Here is a 21,177-nt window from a genome sequence, read left to right on the forward strand (position 1 = left end):
AAACCACATACTGAGCCTGGAAAAACATTATTTATAATCAATTGTAATTTCTTTCTCAACAAATTAATTTTCTATATTTGGCATACATAAGCTATGGTGTTTGAATTACATAAACCAAGAAATAGAATGAAATAATCCAACAGAGATTTTTAAATCGATGTTTCAATTCATAAATAGAAATCTCATCAAAATCCCAAATCACATATTGTATTTGAGGAAGAATAATCAATAAAAGCAACTAGATGTTGGGAAAGTATTATTCTCCAAGTATTAAAGTTTTTTTCATTTTCACACAGTATTCCTGATGATCTATCTATATGGGATTTGTTTTATTACCTTTCAGACTATGAAAATCAGCACTTAACATCAGGGGTAAAATTTAAGCTTGACTACTTTCTGTCTAATGAATGCCTGGAAAATCCATAAGACTAATTCAAAAGCATATTGCCTAAAAAAAAAAAAGTAGTTGTTTTAAAGCTTTACCCACTCTGTCTGATAAGAATGGATACTAAGAACTCTGTTCATTTCATTTAAATGGATCTCTCCAAAATAGTTTCAAACTCAACGAAAGAAGAACATACCTACTACTACCACCCTCACTGATGGGGCTGGGAAGCACTTCTTTATCACAATCCAAGCTAAGAAACAAAGCTTATCTTTTCCTGAACCAAAATAAATCATTCAATGTCCAGTTTGACACTAACTACAAAAGATTTTACAAAAGGAGTCAAGAACCTCTCTGGGTTTACTGAAAGAAAGCAGTATCTGCTTCTTGTGAGTGCCAATTGCAAATGATTAATGATTCAACACAAACTAACAGGAAGGGGAGTAAATCAACACAGGGTCAAGTGGTCCGGATGTCAAAAGGCCAAGCAAACTGGCAATTTGTTGTGATGTTTATAGAGGCTTTTTCAGGGAAGGTCACAAAGTACTGTGCGTGTAAATACAGGGGGTGTGGAGACTCTTCCGCTGACTTCTTGGGTTGAGAAGGAGCTGTCTGCATTCCTGACAGATGTCCACAAGAGCACCTGTCCCTGTGTGGCTGCTGGTTGTCTTGTTAAAGAACAAAGTGCTCAGATGAACAAACTGTAGTCTGAACAAGGCAAGTATCCAGAGAAAAAATTAGAGATGATGGAATGAGAGGAAATCTGGGAGAAAGGGAAGAACATGAGAAGAAAGTCTGCATTTGTTAATAAAATATTCAAAGTTTTACAGAAATATTAATAAAATCACAGGATTTTATCCTTTCATTTTCATGATGTGTGAATTTTTAGACTCTCAATGACAAGAATCCAAGAATCACTGTTTGACATATCAAGGTAGAAACTAACAGGGAAAGTAGAAAATTGTATCCAGTATTAACCACTGTTATTGGTCTTACTAACCACCGTGAACTGTAATCATTGTTCCGGGTACTATAGCCTGAAAATGGTATTGATGAGAGAGGCATAGAGAAAGGAATAATGGGACAGGGGTGCAGTTGGGTAGGAGGAATAACTTCTAGTGTTCTAAAGCTGAGTATGAGAACTATGGTTGAAAATGAATTGAATATTTCAAAATGTCTAATACAGACGATGTTAAATGTTCCCAACACAAAGAAATGATACATGTCTGAGGTGATAAAGAAGCCAATCATTATACATTGAAAACATGTATTATGCAACTATCTAAAATTAGTATGTGTGATTAAAATTAAAAATAAATTATAAAGATTGCTGCTCTGCTGAGATACATCAGGTGTATGCAAGCATTCATCTCACCATTTTCAATTTAGGAAGAGTGAAAAATAACTCCAAAATAAATTTGGATTGGCCCTTTCATAAAAAGTGTTTAATCTATCAGCTAGTATTTGCAGACACTATTCTTGTTTATGTGATCCCTTTGGTTCTTAGTACTATCATTATGATCAATTGTGAACAGAAATTGATCACTGGGACTAGTGAGATGGCATTGGTACATGCCACCTTGATGGGATTGAATTGGAATCCCCTGGTAGTTTCTGACTCTACAGTTTGAGGTAGGTCAGCTTGAGCATGTCCCGAATTGCACATCTCTTCCCTCTCTTATTCCCACTCTTACATTTAACAGCGATCAATTTTCAGTTAAGTTTCAGCACTTAAGAAGAATTGTGTATTGATTACAATATTCAACCAAAAGTATTAAGTAGAACAAACAAAAAAAATACTAAGAGGGATAAGTTGCTCATCAACAGTCAGGGTGAGGGCTCATCAAGTCACCGTTTCTCAGAGTGTTCATTTCACTTTAACAAGTTTCCTTTTTGGTGCTCAGTGAGTAGTCACCTATCAAGGAGAACAAGTGGTATTTGTCCCTTTGGGACTGGCTTATTTCACTCAGCATAATGTTTTCCAAATTCCTAACAGGGATCACTTTTCAGTTAAAATTTAAACACCTAAGAATAATTGTGTGTTAATTACAAAGTTCAACCAATGGTACTAGAACAAAAAAAAAAAATACTAAAATTGATAAAGTATTACATTGTACATCAACCATCAGGACAAGAGCTGATCAACTCTTCTATGAGTTCCAACAGTCTCTTAGTAGAGTTCTTTGGGTCCTCTAAATAAAGAATCATATCGTCTGCAAAGAGGGATAGTTTGAGTTCTTCCTTCCCAATTTGTTTCCCTTTAATTTCTTTTTTCTTGCCTAATAGCTCTGGCTAAAACTTCCAGAACTATATTGAATAGCAGTGGTGAGAGTGGGCATCCCTGTCTGGTACCAGATCTCAGTGGAAATGCTTCCAACTTTTCCCCATTCAATAGGATGTTAGCTGTGGGTTTTTCATAGATTGCTTTGATTGTATTGAGGAATGTTCCTTCCAAACCCAGTTTGCTTAGAGTTTTCATCAAGAAAGGGTGTTATATTTTATCAAATGCTTTCTTGGCGTCTATTGAGATAATCATATGGTTTTTCTTCTGCAGTCTGTTAATGTGGTGTATCACATTGATTGTCTTGCGCACATTAAACCATCCCTGCATACCAGGGATAAATCCCACTTGGTCTGGGTGGATGATCTTTCTGATGTGTTGTTGCATTCTATTGGTAAGAATTTTATTGAGGATTTTTGCATCTATGTTCATCAGGCATATTGGTCTGTAATTCTCTTTCAATGCTGCATCTTTTTCTGGCTTAGGAATTAAGGTCATGCTGGTTTCATAGAAAGAATTTGGGAGGATTCCATCTTTTTCGATTGCTCTGAATAGTTTGAGAAGAATTGGAGTTAGTTCATCTTTAAATGTCTGGTAGAATTCAGCAGTGAATCCATCTGGTCCTGGGCTTTTCTCTGTTGGGAGGGCCTTTATTACTGTTTCAATTTCTGTCTCAGTTATGGGTCTGTTTATGTTTTCGATGTCTTCCTGGTTCAATTTAGGTAGGTTGCATGTGTCCAGGAATCTATCCATTTTTGATAGATTTCCTTGTTTGCTGGAATACAAGTCCTTGTAGTAGTTTCTGATGATTCTTTTTATTTCTGTGGTGTCTGTTGTTATGTTATGGAGAGAATGATCCAACATGGGAAGTGAGATACACAGCAGACCCATAGAATGGCAGATGTCCTAAACAGCACTCTGGCCTCAGAATCAGCCCTTAAGGCATGCGGATCCGGCTGAAAAGCCCATGAGACTATTTCAGGCATGGAAAGCCAAGACACTCTGGGGGAAAAAAAACTAAATGAAAGATCTCTGTGAGCGAGATCCCAGTGGAAAGAATGGGTCATCAAAGAAGGAGTTACCTTTCTCTGAAGGGAGGAGAGAACTTCCACTTTGACCATGGCCTTGTCTAAAAATGATCAGAGTCAGTGAACTCAGGGGGCTTCCATAACCTTGGCAGCTCATAAGAGCCTAGGGTGATTACTGATGCCATAAACAACAGTGTCAATTTGTTAAGTCAACAACAGGAGTCACTGTGCACTTACTCCTCATGTAGGATCTTTGTCCTTAGTGTGCTGTACATTGAGATTTAATGCTATAATTAGTACTCAAACAGTATTTTTCCCTTTATGTTTCTGTGTGGGAGCAAAGTGTTGAAATCTTTACTTAATGTATGCTAAACTGATCTTCTGTATATAAAGAGAATTGAAAATGAATCTTGATGTGAATGGAAGGGGAGAGGGAGCAGGAAAGGGAGGGTTGCGGGTTGGAGGTACGTTATGGGGGGGAAGCCATTGTAGTCCATAAGCTGTACTTTGGAAATTTATATTCATTAAATAAAAGTTTGAAAGCAAAAAAAAAATTTATGGCAGAAGTAAAAAAAAAAGTGTTTAATCAGGAAGTTCAAAAACCTTACTCCTACCACAAACACAGTAAACTAATTAAACTAATTAATTTATATGCATTGTGCTGAGAATCATTTAGCCTCTACAGGTTCTCAAAATGGTATTTAAATGATAAATAAACACCAATTTAATATATGTATGGCAAATACTAAGTACTATAGCGTTGAAAGGAAGAAATGAAGTTGAGCATTTGATGGAATATAATACCTTTAATGATGAAAACCTTAAGCAAATTGGGGATAGAAGGAATATTCTTCAATACAATCAAGGCAATTTATGACAAAGTCACAGCCAGCATCTTATTGAATGGGGAAAATTTTGACAAGGATGCCCACTGTCACCATTGCTATTCAATGTAATCCTGGACTATTTAGCCAGAGCCATTAGGCAAGAAAAAAGACATAAAATAGACACAAAGTTGAAAGGAGGAAGTCAAACTATCACTATTTGCAGATGATAAGATTCTATGTATAAGGGAATAAAATATCTCCTTTAAGAGGCTATTGGAACTCATAAAGAGTTTGGTAAAGTGGCAGGAAACATTATATTATATAAAAATCAATAGCTTTTCTATATGTAGACAATGCCATAGCTGAAAAAGAACTTCTAAGATCAATCCCATTCACAATAGCTACAAAAAATTAAATGCCTTGGGATAATGTTAACCAAGGCAGTCAAAGATATGTATGATGAAAATTACAAAATATTAAAGAAAGAAATAGAAAAAAAATAGAACCTTCAGAAATCAATCCATGCATCTAAAATGAAGTTATCTTGGACAAAGGAGCTAAAATCTATCCCTGGAGCAAGGACAATCCCTTCAACAAATGGTTCTGGGAAAACTGGATCTCTGTGTGCAGAAGTATGAAACAAGACCCCTATCATACACCTTACAAAATTCCACTCAAAATGTATCAAGAACCTAAATCTATGACCCAATTCCATCAAATTACTAAAGTACATTGTGGAAACTCTGCAAGACAGTGACACAGTCAAAGAATTCTTGGAAAAGAGCCCAGATGCACAGGCAATCAAAGCCAAAATTGACAAATGGGATTACACAAAGATGAGAAGCTTCTGCACTGTAAAAGAAACACCCAGGAAAGTAAAGAGATAACTGACAGAATGGGAGAAAATATTTTCAAACTATGAAACTGATAATGGATTAATATCCAGAATCTATAAAGACCTCAAGTTACTCAACAACAACAAAGCAAACAATCCAGTTAAGAAATGGCCAAAGAATTTGAATAGGCATCTTTCAAGAGAGGAAATTCAAATGGCCAACAGACACATGAAAAATGCCCAGGATCCCTAGTCATCAGGGAAATGCAAGTCAAAACCAAAATGAAGTTTCATTTCACCCTAGTTAGAATAGCTTTCATACACAAATCAGCAAACAACAAATGTTGGCAAGGATGTAGCGAAAAAGGTACTCAAATTTACTGTTTGTGGGAATGTAAAGTGGTGCAACCATTGTGGAAGACAGTATAGAGATAGCTCAGAAATCTGAAAGCAAGTATACCATATGACCCAGCAATCCCACTTGGGAATTTACCCCAACATAATGAAATTATCATATGAAAGAGTTATCTGTACTCTCATGATCATTGCAGCTCAGTTATCAATAGATAAGATATGGAATCAACACAGACGTCCATTAGCTGGTGACTGGATAAGGAAATTATGGCATATGGACAGTATTAAATACTTCTCAGTAGTTAAAGAAAATGAAATGCTATATTTTGTAACAAATTGGGTGAAACTGGAAACCATTATATTTTGTGAAACAAGCCATTCCCAAAAATATAAACATGTATGTTTTTCCTGATCTGTGATAACTAATAGAGTACCTAAAATGTAATGTATTGGAGTGAAATTGACATTTTGAAATTCAGTGATGGTTTATAGCCTTTGTCCCTACTTAAGGAACAGTGTTTGTTTTTTCTCCATACTTTTTGTAGAGCTCTACTTTTGGTAGGGTTAATCTTATGAGTATAAAGTAAACTGAAAATAGGTCTTTGAAAAAATTAATAGTGGGTACAGGAGAGGCAGGAGGAAGAAGGTTGGGAGCATGGACAGGAGAGAGGGTAGTGTGAGAAGGATCGCTATTTTCCTAAATCTGTATAAATGAGTTACATGAAATTTATGCAACTTAAATAAAATTTAAAAAAAAGAAGGACTCTGTGTGTACATGCATGTTGGAGAAATAACTGAGACAAGAGTCAAATACATGATTTTATATTCTTAGTATTAATAACAACAAAATTTGGGGCTCTGGGTTTTGGGGTAGCAATAAAGACCCCCTTGGGACTTCTTTATCCCATACTGGTGTATTTAGGTTTCAGTTTCAGCCACACATCCTATTCAAGCTACCTGCTAATATGCAGCCTGGGAAGTAGTGATGATAGCTAAAATAATTGATTTATTGTCATCTACGTGGGTTGAGTTTCCAGCTTCTGGCTAACTGTCTGGCACAGCCATCACCATTTCAGTCATTTTGAGGAGTGAATCAGTAGATGGGACTCAATCTCTCTCTCTCTCTCCCTCTCTCTCTCTCTCTCCCTCTTTCCCGTGTATATGTGTGTGTGTGTGTGTGTGTGTGTGTTTCAGTCTGTCTGTCTCTGTGTCTCTGTCTCCATCCCTCCCTCAAACAAATCCATTTGGAAATTTCAAAATCGTGATATAATCTATAAAACACTTCATACTCCTCAACATTTCCAATGTTATCAAAAAGAAGGATCATCTGAGAAATTGTCACTGTCAAGAGTAGCCTAAAGAGACATAATTGATGGTCAAATGCAACATGACATCCTGGATAGGGTCCTGAAAGAGAAAAAGCACATGAGAATTAAACTAAAATTTGGGAAAACACTGATCTTCATTCATAATAATATACTAATATTGACCATTTTTAGTAAAGAAACATGCTAATTGGAAATATTAATAATTGGAATAACTGTGTAAACATTTGTGACAGTGGTTAAGATTTCACTTGAAACTCCCTCTTCCCATAACCAAGTGCCAGGGTTCAAGTCTCAGCTGTTCCTCAGTTTCCAGTTTCCTGCTAATACACACACAGAGAGAGATCAGGCGATAGATCATATACTCTAGTCCCTGACCCTGACACGGGAGACACAGATTTGGTTTCTAGCTCCTGGTTTCAGCCTGGCCCAACCCTGGCTATTGTAGGCATTTTGGAAGTGAACCAGGGGATAGAAGGTCTCTCTCTGTCTCTCTCTAGGTTTTTCGGTCTTGTGAATAATTTTTCTTCTTAAAGGCAGCTTAATCTCAGTTGCTTGTAATGTCTTACTTTTTTTAAAGATTTATTTATTTATTTGAAATTCAGAGTTACACAGAGAGAGAGAGAGGGAGAGGGAGAGGGAGAGAGAGATAGAGAGAGAGAGAGAGTTGGTCTTCCATCCAGTAATTCACTCCCTAAATGGCCGCAATGGTCGGAGCTGCAATGATCTGAAACCAGGAGCCTTGAGCGTCTTCTCTCTTACAGAGGTACAGGGACCCAAGTACTTGGGCCATCTTCTACTGCTCTCCTAGGCCATAGCAGAGAGCTGGATTGGAAGTGGAGCAGCTGAGACTGGAACCGGTGCCCATATGGGATGCTGGCACTGCAGGCGGCAGCTTTACCAGTTATGCCACAGTGCCGGCTCCAATGTCTTACTTTTTTAAAAATATTTATTTATTTATTTAAAAGTCAGAGTTACACAGAGAGAGGAGAAGCAGAGAGAGAGAGAGAGGTCTTCCATCTGCTGGTTCACTCCCCAGTTGGCCACAATGCCCAGAACTGCGCCAATCCGAAGGTAGGAGCCAGGAGTTTCTTCGGGGTCTCTCACATGGATGCAGGGGCCCAAGAACTTGAGCCATCTTGTACAGCTTTCCCAGGCCATAGCAGAGAGTTGGATTGGAAGTGGAGCAGCCAGGACTTGAACCAGCGTCCATATGGGATGCTGGCACTTCAGGCCAGGGCGTTAACCCACTGTGCCACAGTGCCAGCTCCCAATGTCTTACTTTTTAAAAGTGGGAGAAACAATATAAGGTATTTGAGAACTTTCTGTGCTTTCCTTTTGTAAATTTTTGTAAATCTAAAAATACTGTAAAATAAAAAGTATTTCTAAAAAGATGTAGGGGTAACAATTCAAGACATTGGTGTAGATGATGACTGCTTGCGTAATCCACAAGCACAGGTAATAAAAACAAAACTAGACAAATGGGATTATATCAAACATCAAAATCAGAAGGTCCTGCATACCGAAGGAAACAATCAGTGGAGTGAAGAGACATCCAACAGGAAAATATTCTCAAGTTGCTGTCTGACAAAAGATTAATATCCAGAATATATCAGCAACTCAAAAAGCTCAGCAACAACAACAAAAAACAACCAATCCTGTTAAGAAATGGGAAAAGTATTTCAATAGATATTTCTCAAAAGAAGTATAAATGGCCAACAAGTATATGAAAATCTGATCAATATCATTTGTCATCAGGGAAATGGAAATCAAAACCAAAATGATATATCACCTCACCACTGTCAGGATGCTTATTCCCCAAAGGACAGTGAACAACAAACGCAGGCAAGGATGAAGACAAAGAGGAACTTTACACATTGTTGGTGGAAATGTAAATTAATACAATCTACAATCACTGTGGAAAACAGTATGGAGACCACTTTAAAAATCAGAAATAGATTTGCCAGATGATCCAGCAATCCCGCTACTGTATATATACTCAAAGTATATGGCATATTGTATCAAAGAGATAACTGCACCACAATGTTTATAGCAGCACAGATCACAATAGCCAAAATATGGAATTAACCAAATTGTCCATCAACCAAGATGTGAATGGATAAAGAAGGTATGATACATTTATTTATATATTATGATATATATGTTTGTATATAATATATAGCTGAGTATGTGTATACATAAAATGGAATATTATTTATCTAAGCAGGGTGCAATTGCATCATTCTATGATTTGCACCAAAATGGTTGGACTTGGACCACCATGCTGAGTAAAATAACTCAGGTACAGAAAGATGATTACAACATGGTCTCCTTTATATGTGAAGCTAAACTAAAAAAAAAAAAAAAAAAGCCTATGTGTATCACTTTTGATGCAAATGGTATTTTTTCAAACTTTGCTTTAAATATTTATCAAATTGTCAGGAATTATATATTACTATAATTTTCATGATTCATGACTATTTTAAAATTTACTTAGATGAGTGAAGTTGAATTATTATTTATACCAATTGCCTATTTTCCCGTTCAACTATGGTCTTTTTATTTTTTATTTGTTGAACTCTTTATTTGATGTAGCACTAAGTCTTTGATTATAATGTAACTTTAAGGGACCAGCATTGTGGCGTAGCAGGTGAAACTGCCACATGCGATGTTTGCATTCCATGCGGGCACCAGTTCATGTCTGGCTGCTCCACTTCGGCTCTAGCTCCCTGCTAAAGGCCAAGGTGAAGCAGCAGGAGATGACCCAAGCTTTTGGGTTCCTGCCATTCACATGGAAGACCCAGAGGAAGCTCCTGGCTCCTGGCTTCACCCTGGAGCAACCCTCACTGTTTGTATCCACCTGGGGAGTGGAGCAGTGGATGGATGATTCTCTCTCTCTCTCTCTCTTTCTCTCTGTCTCACTCTGTCTCTCCCTCTCTCTCTGCAAATCTGAATTTCAAAATAAAAATAGTGTAACTTTTAAAAATGTTATCTCGAATTATTTAAGTCATTAAAAAAATCTGTGAATCTGTGAATCTCAGGATACAGGAGTTTCCTCCACAAGACTCAGAACACATTTGAACCAGCAGACTTGAAGGGAAACTTGGAGTAGACCTCTGGACACCTTAGGAGGAGAGTTCTAGAATCTTCATGGGTCCACTGCCAGCAACATGATTCAGCTACCAGCTACCAGCTACCAGCTACCAGCTATTCCTAGCCACTGCCTTTCTCTTCTCAAAATCCCTAATTCCCAGGAGTAAAGTGGATCTATCTAGTATAGTTTAGAAAACAGTTGTTCAATGGCATGCCTTAATTTTCTTTATTGTTCCAAGAAATAAGGAATGTATGCTTCCAATAATTAAGAGTTCATACGCTGAGGAATTTGAAATAACTCAACTCAAACAGAGCTGTGTTGCTATACCAGTCACCTTTCAGAAGACAAATGAAAGCAACAAATGTTTTCTTCTACCTTACCTTTTTGATTTGTGTATTAGTTAGGGTTCATGTTAAGTACTGTCACAACCAGAGCCAAAAATTCAACACAACAAAAACAGAATTTGGTTTTATTCCATACTAATTGTCCATATGAAAGCAGTCTAAGCATGGAAGGTGGCTCTGCCACCCTCAATATTGGCTTTCAACTCTGAGTCCATCGCAGTTCATTTTATTGCTATCATTTGCCAGCTATTGGCAGAAGGTTAAAAGGAGTGAAAGGAGGGAGGCCTGCTATTTTAAAAAGAAGTGAAAATAAATTAAACACATTATTTCCATCTGTACCCCACTTCACCCCATCCCTCACCTAAAACTTTTATTGCATCTGTCACAGGACTATTGACAAAAAGTCTAGGAAGTATAATCTTTAACAGGTGGGCAGGGACTACAGAATTGTATTAGAAAAACAAAGGAGGAAGAGACTTAATCCACTAATCCTAAAGATCATCACTGCTATGGCTGATTATCTTTCTTTTCCTATGGATAATTCACCTTGCTAATATTTTATCCTGGGCCTTTTATCTGTTTTATAATTGGCCTATTACTATATTTTATTTGGGACAATTTAATATAATATTGATGTAACCTAAATGCTACTGTTATTGGAGTTCTTCCCTAGCATCCACCCTATCTACATAGTTAGGAAATATCCATGCCAATAGATGCCACCCAAGCTCCAGAAAGGGGAGCAAATAACCATTGTCATACTCATTATTTTAGGTGCAATATATAAAAATGAATTAATCTAATATAGTGAACCTCAGGAACTTACTTAATGGTTTGGTCCAGAAAAGTTCTCTCTCCTCCAAGATACAATCCTTGAAATCATGGATGGTAACATAAATTTCCTAGACTAATATTTATGGCAACCAAAATACTTCTGGATACATGCAACAATATATTACCTTGTAACATCAGCTGATTTAAGTTGAGATTTCTAGAAAGGTATCTGATAAGATAACTCATATAGAGTAATAATTTTTGCTCTATGCTCTTTTTGATATACCCTATCAAATGCTTCTGGTCATTAGGTAGGACAGCATTCCTCTGAACAGCATCTTGGCAGGGATACCTTAATCAACATGAAACTGTCAAGTCCTGGTAGGCTGTGCTCCATCAAATTTGAAGGGCGCAGAATGGGAAGATAATATGTCTGCTCTGAATGAAGACGAAGTTTTAATTGCTGATTTTTTGTTGACTTATCATATTTATTTTATTCATTTCCTGATTAATATAAATAGATTTCATGTGGCTCAAAGATACAATTACTATAACATAATGATATTTCCTTCCCTTTTTTGTTTGTTTCTTTCTTCTTTAACTTTGCAATGAAATTTTAAATTTACTTTAGGGTCAAAGGATTAATACCCCACTAAATAAAGTTCTCAACAAATAAAAGAGATCACTGTTCAGAGAGATATAGGCAAGAGCCATAAACAATAATCAGATCTCAAGATGTCAATTTCACTCATATACATTAAATTCTTGCGTATGCTCTATGTATTGTCTACCACTAATCAGAGTAACCATGATATTTGTCTTTTTGAGTCTGGGTTGCTTCACTAAGTATAATGATCTCCAGCTGCATCCACTTTGTTGCAAATGTCAGCATTTCATTCTTTTTATGTCTGATAAGTATTCAATCATGTATATATATACCACATTTTCTTTACCCAGTCTTCAGTTGATGGGGATAACAGCTGATTACATATCTTAGCTAATGTGAATTCAGCTGCTGTAAACATGGGAGTACAGACAACTCTTTCATATGCTGATTTCATTTGCTTTGGACATATTCCCAGCAGTGGGATAGCTTAGTCATATGGTTGATCTATATTTAGCTTTCTGAGGAATTTCCATGCTGTCTTCCATAATGGTTGTACCAGTTTACACTCTCACCAAACAGTGTATTAGGGTACTTTTTCCCTACACATTTTTTTTCCCAGCATTTTTTTTTTTATTTTGGGATTACAGTGATCCTACTGGAGTGAAATATTATTTCATTTTTTTCATTTGCACTTTCCTGATGTCTAATGATCCTGACCATTTTTTATGTGACTAATGATCATTTGTATTTCATCCTTTGAAAAATGCCTATTCATGAAAATTTCTTAACTGAATTGTTCAGTTTGTTGTTGTTGAGTTTCTTGAGTTCCTTATAGATTATGGATATTATTCTTTATCAGGTGCATTATCTGCATATATTTTCTTTTATTCTGTTGGTTGCCTCTTCACTTTGTTGAGTGATTCTTTTGCCATGCTTAAGCTTTTGACCTTGATGTAATTCCATTTGTCTCTTTTGTTTTTATCATCTGTACTTTTGGGATCTATCCAAGAAATCTTTACCTATGACAATGTTTTGCAGTGTGTCCCCTACATTTCCCTCTAGTAATTTAATGGGTTTGGTCTTAGATTTATATCCTTGATCCATTATGATTTTATTTTATATAGGATATAAAGTAAATATCTTGTTTTATATTTCTGCAAGCAGATATCTAATTTTGCCACTATGATTATCCGAAGAGACTGTACTTTCTCCAGGGAGTGATTTCAGCTTATTTGTCAAAGATTTGTTGCTGGACATGCATGGATTAATTTTTGGGCTTTCGATTCTGTTCCATTCATTGGCCACATGTCTATTTTCCTGCCCATACCAGGCTGTTTTGAATATAACAGACCTGTAGTGTGTCTTAAAAATCTGATATTGTGGTGTCTCTGGCTGTCTTTTTATTATTTAAGTTGCTTTGGCTACTCGGGGTCTCTTGTGCTTCCATATCAATTTTTGCATCATTTTTTTCTAGATATGAAAACACTGTCCTTCATATTTGATTTGGGTAGCATTGAATCTGTAAATTGCTTTGGGTAGAATGGATGTTTCGATGATACTAATTCTTCCAATCCATGAACATAGATTTTTCCTTTTTTTTCTTTTTGTTTCTTCTAATTCTTTTGTAATGTGTTGTTATTTTCTTTTTTTTTTAACTTTTATTTAATGAATATAAATTTCCAAAGTACAGCTTATGGACTACAATGGCTTCCCCCCCATAACGTCCCTCCCACCCACAACCCTCCCCTTTCCTACTCCCTCTCCCCTTCCATTCACATCAAGATTCATTTTCGATTCTCTTTATATACAGAAGATCAGTTTAGCATACATTAAGTAAAGATTTCAACAGTTTGCTCCCACACAGAAACATAAAGTGAAAAATACTGTTTGAGTACTAGTTATAGCATTAAATCTCAATGTACAGCACATTAAGGACAAAGATCCTACATGAGGAGTAAGTGCACAGTGACTCCTGTTGTTGACTTGACAAATTGACACTCTTGTTTATGGCATCAGTAATCAACCTAGGCTCTTGTCATGAGCTGCCAAGGCTATGGAAGCCCCCTGAGTTCATTGACTCTGATCATTTTTAGACAAGGCCATGGTCAAAGTGGAAGTTCTCTCCTCCCTTCAGAGAAAGGTACCTCCTTCTTTGATGACCTGTTCTTTCCACTGGGATCTCACTTGCAGAGATCTTTCATTTAGGTTTTTTTTTTTTCCCCCAGAATGTCTTGGCTTTCCATGCCTGAAATGCTCTCATGGGCTTTTCAGCCGGATCTGCATGCACTAAGGCTGATTCTGAGGGCAGAGTGCTGTTAGGACATCTGCCATTCTATTGGTCTGCTGTGTATCTCACTTTCCATGTTGGATCGTTCTCTCCCTTTTTGATTCTATCAGCTAGTATTTCAGACACTATTCTTCTTTATGTGATCCCTTTGGTTCTTAGTCCTATCATTATGATCAATTGTGAACAGAAATTGATCACTGGGACTAGTGAGATGGCATTGGTACATGCCACCTTGATGGGATTGAATTGGAATACCCTGGTATGTTTCTAACTCTACCGTTTGAGGTAAGTCAGCTTGAGCATGTCCCGAATTGCACATCTCTTCTCTCTCTTATTCCTACTCTTATATTTAACAGTGATCACTTTTCAGTTAAGTTTCAGCACTTAAGAACAGTTGTGTATTGATTACAGTATTCAACCAAAAGTATTAAGTAGAACAAACAAAAAAAATACTAAGAGGGATAACATATCAAGTTGCTCATCAACAGTCAGGGTGAGGGCTGATCAAGTCACCGTTTCTCCTAGTGTTCATTTCACTTTAACAGGTTTCCTTTTTGGTGCTCAGTTAGTTGTCACCTATCAAGGAGAACAAGTGGTATTTGTCCCTTTGGGATTGGCTTATTTCACTCAGCATAATTTTTTCCAAATTCCTAACAGGGATCACTTTTCAGTTAAAATTTAAACACCTAAGAATAATTGCGTTTTAATTACAGAGTTCAACCAATGGTACTAGAACAAAAAAATACTAAAATGGATAAAGTATTACATTGTACATCAACCGTCAGGACAAGAGCTGATCAAGTCACTGTTTCTCATAGTGTCCATTTCACTTCAACAAGTTTCCCCTTTGGTGCTCAGTTAGTTGTTGCCGATCAGGGAGAACATATGATATTTGTCCCTTTGGGACTGGCTTAATTCACTCAGCATGATGTTTTCCAAATTTCTCCATCTTATTGCAAATGATCGGGTTTCGTTGTTTTTGACTGCTGTATAGTATTCTGTAGAGTACATGTCATAATTTCTTTATCCAGTCTACTGTTGATGGGCATTTGGGTTGGTTCCAGGTCTAGCTATTGTGAATTGAGCTGCAGATTAATGTGCAGACAGCTTGTTTGTTTGCCAATTTAAACTCCTTTGGGTAAATTCCAAGGAGTGGTATAGCTGGGTTGAATGGTAGGATTATATTCAGGTTTCTGAGGATTCTCCAAACTGACTTCCACAGTGCCTTAACCAATTTGCATTCCCACCAACAGTGGGTTAGTGTCCCTTTTTCCCCACATCCTCTCCAGCATCAATCGAAGAAGAGGGAATCCTCCCAAATTCTTTTTATGAAGCCAGCATCACCTTAATTCCTAAGCCGGAAAAAGATGCAGCATTGAAAGAGAATTACAGACCAATATCCCTGATGAACATAGATGCAAAAATCCTCAATAAAATTCTCGCCAATAAAATGCAACAACACATCAGAAAGATCATCCACCTAGACAAAGCGGGATTTATCTCTGGTATGCAGGGATGGTTTAATGCACGCAAAACAATCAATGTGAAACACCACATTAACAGACTGCAGAAGAAAAACCATATGATTATCTCAATAGATGCTGAGAAAGCATTTGATAAAATACAACACCCTTTCATGATGAAAACTCTAAGCAAACTGGGTTTGGAAGGAACATTCCTCAATACAATCAAAGCAATCTATGAAAAACCCACAGCCAACATCCTATTGAATGGGGAAAAGTTGGAAGCATTTCCACTGAGATCTGGTACCAGACAGGGATGCCCACTCTCACCACTGCTATTCAATATAGTTCTGGAGGTTCTAGCCAGAGCTATTAGGCAAGAAAAAAGAAATTAAAGGGATACAAATTGGGAAGGAAGAACTCAAACTATCCCTCTTTGCAGATGACATGATTCTTTATTTAGGGGACCCAAAGAACTCTACTAAGAGACTACCGGAACTCATAGAAGAGTTTGGCAAAGTAGCAGGGTATAAAATCAATGCACAAAAATCAACAGCCTTTGTATACACAGGCAATGCCATGGCTGAGGAAGAACTTCTAAGATCAATCCCATTCACAATAGCTACAAAAACAATCAAATACCTTGGAATAAACTTAACCAAGGATGTTAAGGATCTCTACGATGAAAATTACAAAACCTTAAAGAAAGAAATAGAAGAGGATACCAAGAAATGGAAAAATCTTCCATGCTCATGGATTGGAAGAATCAATATCATCAAAATGTCCATTCTCCCAAAAGCAATTTATAGATTCAATGCAATACCAATCAAGATACCGAAGACCTTCTTCTCAGATCTGGAAAAAATGATGCTGAAATTCATATGGAGACACAGGAGACCTCGAATAGCTAAAGCAATCTTGTTATTTTCATTACAGAAAATTTCCACACCTTTGGATAAATTTATCCCAAAGTATTCAAAATGTTTTGTAGCTATAGTGAATGTGACTGATTTTACAAGTTCATTCTCAGCTGGCACTTTCTTAGTATATATGAATGCTATTAATTTTTATGTATTGATTGAATTATATGCAAATTGCTGAACTCTCTTATGAGTTCCAATAGTCTCAGTGGAGTCTTTTGGTTCCCTTATATATAGAATTATGTCATATTCAAAAAGTGATAATTTGACATTCTCCTTTCTAATTTGTACCCCCCTCCTTTGATTTTGCTTTCTTGGGTTCTGGTTAAAATTTCAGAATTATATTGAATAGTAATGGTTAAAGTGGTCATCTTTGATTGATTCTGTATCTTCATGGAAATGCTTTCAGATTTCTCCAATTCAGTATTACCATGGCTGTGGGTAAGTCACATATTGCCTTGATTATGTTGAGGTATGTTCCTTCTATACCCAATTTTTGAGGTTTTTAATATGAAAGTGTATTGTATTTTATCAAATGATTTCTCTACATCTATTGAGATAATCAGATGGTTTTATTCTTCAATTTGTTAATGTGATGTATCAAATATATTTCTTTGTATATGTTTAGACATCATCCCTGCCTCCCTGGGGTATATCCCACTGGCCAGATTGATGATCTTTTTAATGTGTTGTTGAATTTGATTAACTATTATTTTGTTGAGGATTTTTGTATCTATGGTCATCAGAGAGATTGTTCTATACTTCTCTTTTTGTTGTATATTTTTCTGGATTTGGAATTAAGGTAAGGCTGGACTCGGGAGTTTGGGAGGATTCCTCCCCTTTAATTGTTTTGAATAATTTAAGAAGAATTGATATTAGTTCTTCTTTAAATTCTTGCTAGAATGTATCAATGAAACCTTTCAGTCCTGGGTTTTTCCTTATTGGGAGTCTTTTTGTTACTGATTAAATCTCAGTCTTGGTAATTGATCTGTTGAAGTTTTCTATATCTTGGTACCTCAATTTTGAAAAAAATGTTATATGTCCACAAATATTTCCACTTCTACATTTTTCAGGGGTTTTTTTGGTCATAAAGCTGTTTGTAAATATTCCTGATGATTCTTTTTTTTCCCCATGGTATCAATTGTAACATCACCTTTTATTCTCTGATTTTGTTAATTTGGGCCTTCACCCTCAGTTTTTTTTGGCTAGTTGGGGCAATGATTTTTTATTATTATATTATTATTATTTCAAATTATTAATATATATATATATTTTTTTTTTGCAGCAAGAAACTTTATTTCCATTTGGTCCCAGGTTTGGGAGAGGGTTTAGGGCTGTAAACAAGCTGCCTAGGGGCTGGCAGGAGAGCAGTGGGCAGACGCGCTGCGCCACTGGCTCCGGGCGCCCCTAGTCGTGCTTGAGCGTGAGCCTCTCGAAGAGATACTCGCCCAGCGAGGCTTGGGGGCCGCTCAGGCGGCGGATGTTGGTCAGGTGGTCGCCCATCTTCTTCAGGAGCTTCACCTCCTCGTCCAGGAAGTGGTTCTCCAGGAAGTCACAGAGGTGAGGGTCCGTGTGGGCGGAGCCCAAGGCATGAAGGTCCAGGAGCGCCTGGTTCAGGGTCTTCTCCAGGGCCAAGGCGGCTTCCATGGCGTTGAGGGTCTTGCCCCACTCATCCTGGGACGGCTTCTGCACGTCCTGGAAGAGTGCGCGGCCTCCGCTCTGGTTTTGCATCTTCAGGAGCCGCTCAGTGGCCTAGCGCTTCTCCTCCGCCAACTCGAAGAAGTGGCTCACGCCCTCCAGAGCCACATCGTCGCGGTCGAAATAGAAGCCCAGAGAGAGGTAGGTGTAGGAGGCCCGCAGATGCAGATTGACCAGGTGGTTGACGGCAGCCTCCACCTCGGGGGAGTAATTCTGACGGATCTGGGAGGTCATGGTTGGCGGCGGTGAGATGACCACAGAACCGCGGTGGGCTGGTCCCAGGAGCAGGAGGTGGCCGAGAGGTGGTCCCGGAGCTTCTGACTGGAGAGGAGGTCGGAGGACCGTCAAAGCCTGTGAGAGAGTCCCCGGGCCTGTTCCGTTCAAACACTGTTGAAGCAAGACACAGGTCCGCGGGTCTCCCGACGCGTAATATTTTATATTACTATATTACTATATTAATTATTATTATATAATAATATTACTATATAATTATTACTATATTACTATATTAATTATGTATTGTTATAATGATATTATCTGATTAGTATAATTATATAATTATATGATAAATATTAATAATTATATTAATTATATAATAATTAATTTTTTTCAAAAAATAAGCTCTTTCACTAATCTGTTGTAGCTTTAAAATTTCCACTTTGCTTATTTCTTCCCTAATTTTAATTATTTCTTTCCTCTTTCTAACTTTGAGTTTGTTTTTTTTTTAAGTCATTGAGATGACCTATTAGATAATTCATTTGATATCTTTCCAAATTTTTTGATGAAGGCACTAGTAGTTATAAACTTTCCTCTTAACACTGCTTGTGCTTTAGCCCATGTTTTGATAAGTTGTATTTCAATTTTTATTACTTGCAAGGAATTTTGGCTTTCCCTTTTGATTTCTTCTATGACTTACTGTTCACTCATGAGCATATTGTTCAGTCTCCAAGTCTTTGTATATTTTTTAAAGTGTTTTATATTTTTAATTTCCAGCTTCATTCCATTCTGGTCAGAATGTTACTTGATATGATTTTAATGTTTTTGAATTTGTTGAGACTCCTTTTAAGGCCTAGTATATGTACTAGCCTACAGAATGTTCCATACACTGAGAAAAAGAATGTGTATTCTGCAGCTATTTGATAAAATGTTCTAGAGATATCAATTAGACCCATTTGGTCAACAGCGTAAATTAACTGCTATTTCTTTGTTGATTTTTTTTTTTTTGTCTGTTTGATCTGTCCTTTGATGAAACTGGAGTATTTGAGTCCCCCAATATTGTATTGGAGCTTACACCTCCCTTTATATCCATTAACATTTGTTTTAAATAGCATATTAAATAGTGTTTTTAAATGTATACTAGCATTAGGTACATATTTACTATAGTCACATCTTCCTGTTAAACTGATCTCTTAAGAATTATATAATGGCATTCTTTGTCTCCTTTAAAGTTTTTGTCTTAAAGTCTGTTGTGTCTGATATGTGTATTGCTACTTCTGCTAGTTTTTAATTTCTGTTTGCATGGAATATCTTTTTTGATACTTTCACTTTCAGTGTCTATTTTTATTGGTCGGTTATGTTTTTTATTTGCAGCATGTTGATTTTTTAAAAAATCAGTTCATCCATGTGTACCTTTTAATTTAAGATTTTAGCCCATTGGCTGGCACCATGGCTCACTTGGCTAGTCCTACGCCTGGGGTGCCGGCACTCCAGGTTCTAGTCCTGGTTGGGGCACCGGATTCTGTCCCAGTTGCTCCTCTTCCAGTCCAGCTCTCTGTGGTGGCCCGGGAGTGCAGTGGAGGATGGCCCAGGTCCTCCAGGAGGAAGCACCTGGCTCCTGGCTTCGGATTGGCACAGTGCGCTGGCAGTAGCGGCCATTTGGGGGATGAAAAAGGAAAAAGGAAGACCTTTCTCTCTGTCTCTCTCTCACTGTCTAACTCTGCCTGTCAAAAAAAAAAAAAATTAGGCCATTAACATTCATGATTAATATTGATAAGTAACAACTTGGTCCTGACTTTTTCCACATAAATATTCCTATTGTTGGTTTTGAATTTCCTGTGTCCTTTTACAAGGAGGTAGGTTTTTGCTTTCACTTTCTTTCATAATACTGATTATCTTTCTCTATTTCTGTGTGTAGCACATCCATAAGCATCATTTGTAAGGCTGGCCCATGGTGACCAATTCTTTCAACTTTTACTTGACTTGGAAGGTCTTTATCGCACCTTTATTTATAAATGAGAGCTATACTGGGTAAAGTATTATGGGTTGACAGAATTTTTTTTTTCTTTTAGGACTTGGAGTGTATCTCTACATCCATCTGCCCTGTAAGATTTCGGTTAAGAAATTTGATATCAGTCTAATTGGAGATCCCTAATAGGTAACCTAGCTTTTCTCTCTTGTACTTGTTAGGATATTTTCTTTATTCTTTTCTTATTTTTTTAAAATTGTATTTAAGTTATACAAATTGCATGCATTTCATATATACAGATTTAGGAACATAGTGATACTTGCTCCCCACACCCCTCCTCCTTCCCATGCTCCAACCCTTACTCCTCCTCCTTCTCACATTCCCACTCTTAATTTTTACAAAGATCTATTTTCAGTTTACATAATGATTGTATAGTTAACCCTACACTATGTAAAAGATTTCAACAAATAGTATGAAAAAACAAACAAACAAACAACAGAAACCAAAACAGTATTCCACAATGGAAGAGACAAGGGCTGTAAGAAATCATGGAATCTCAAAATGTCCATTTCACTCCAACACATTACATTTTAGGTATTCTATCAGTTACCTCAGACCAGGGAAAGCATATGATATCTGTCTTTTGGAGACTGGCTTATTTCACTAAGTATAATGGTATAAAGTATAAAAGTTGTGAACATCTTGTTGGAAAAGACAGGATTTCATTTTGTTTTTTACACCTGAGTATTTATTGGTTTTACATTTGGAAG

The 21,177-nt window shown here is 36.9% G+C and overlaps 1 pseudogene across 1 annotated transcript; it reads right to left on the reverse strand.

The window, feature by feature from the left end:
- Window positions 1-17,795: 17,795 nt before the first annotated feature.
- On the reverse strand, window positions 17,796-18,652 carry LOC149127294 (ferritin light chain pseudogene; annotated as a pseudogene). The gene has a single exon (XR_016231457.1). The product of XR_016231457.1 is annotated as a ferritin light chain pseudogene (transcript).
- Window positions 18,653-21,177: the final 2,525 nt, after the last annotated feature.

The sequence above is a fragment of the Oryctolagus cuniculus genome, chromosome 3 (genome assembly GCF_051225735.1).
Source record: "Oryctolagus cuniculus isolate XC-2025 breed Fujian yellow rabbit chromosome 3, ASM5122573v1, whole genome shotgun sequence".
NCBI classification, from domain to species: domain Eukaryota; kingdom Metazoa; phylum Chordata; class Mammalia; order Lagomorpha; family Leporidae; genus Oryctolagus; species Oryctolagus cuniculus.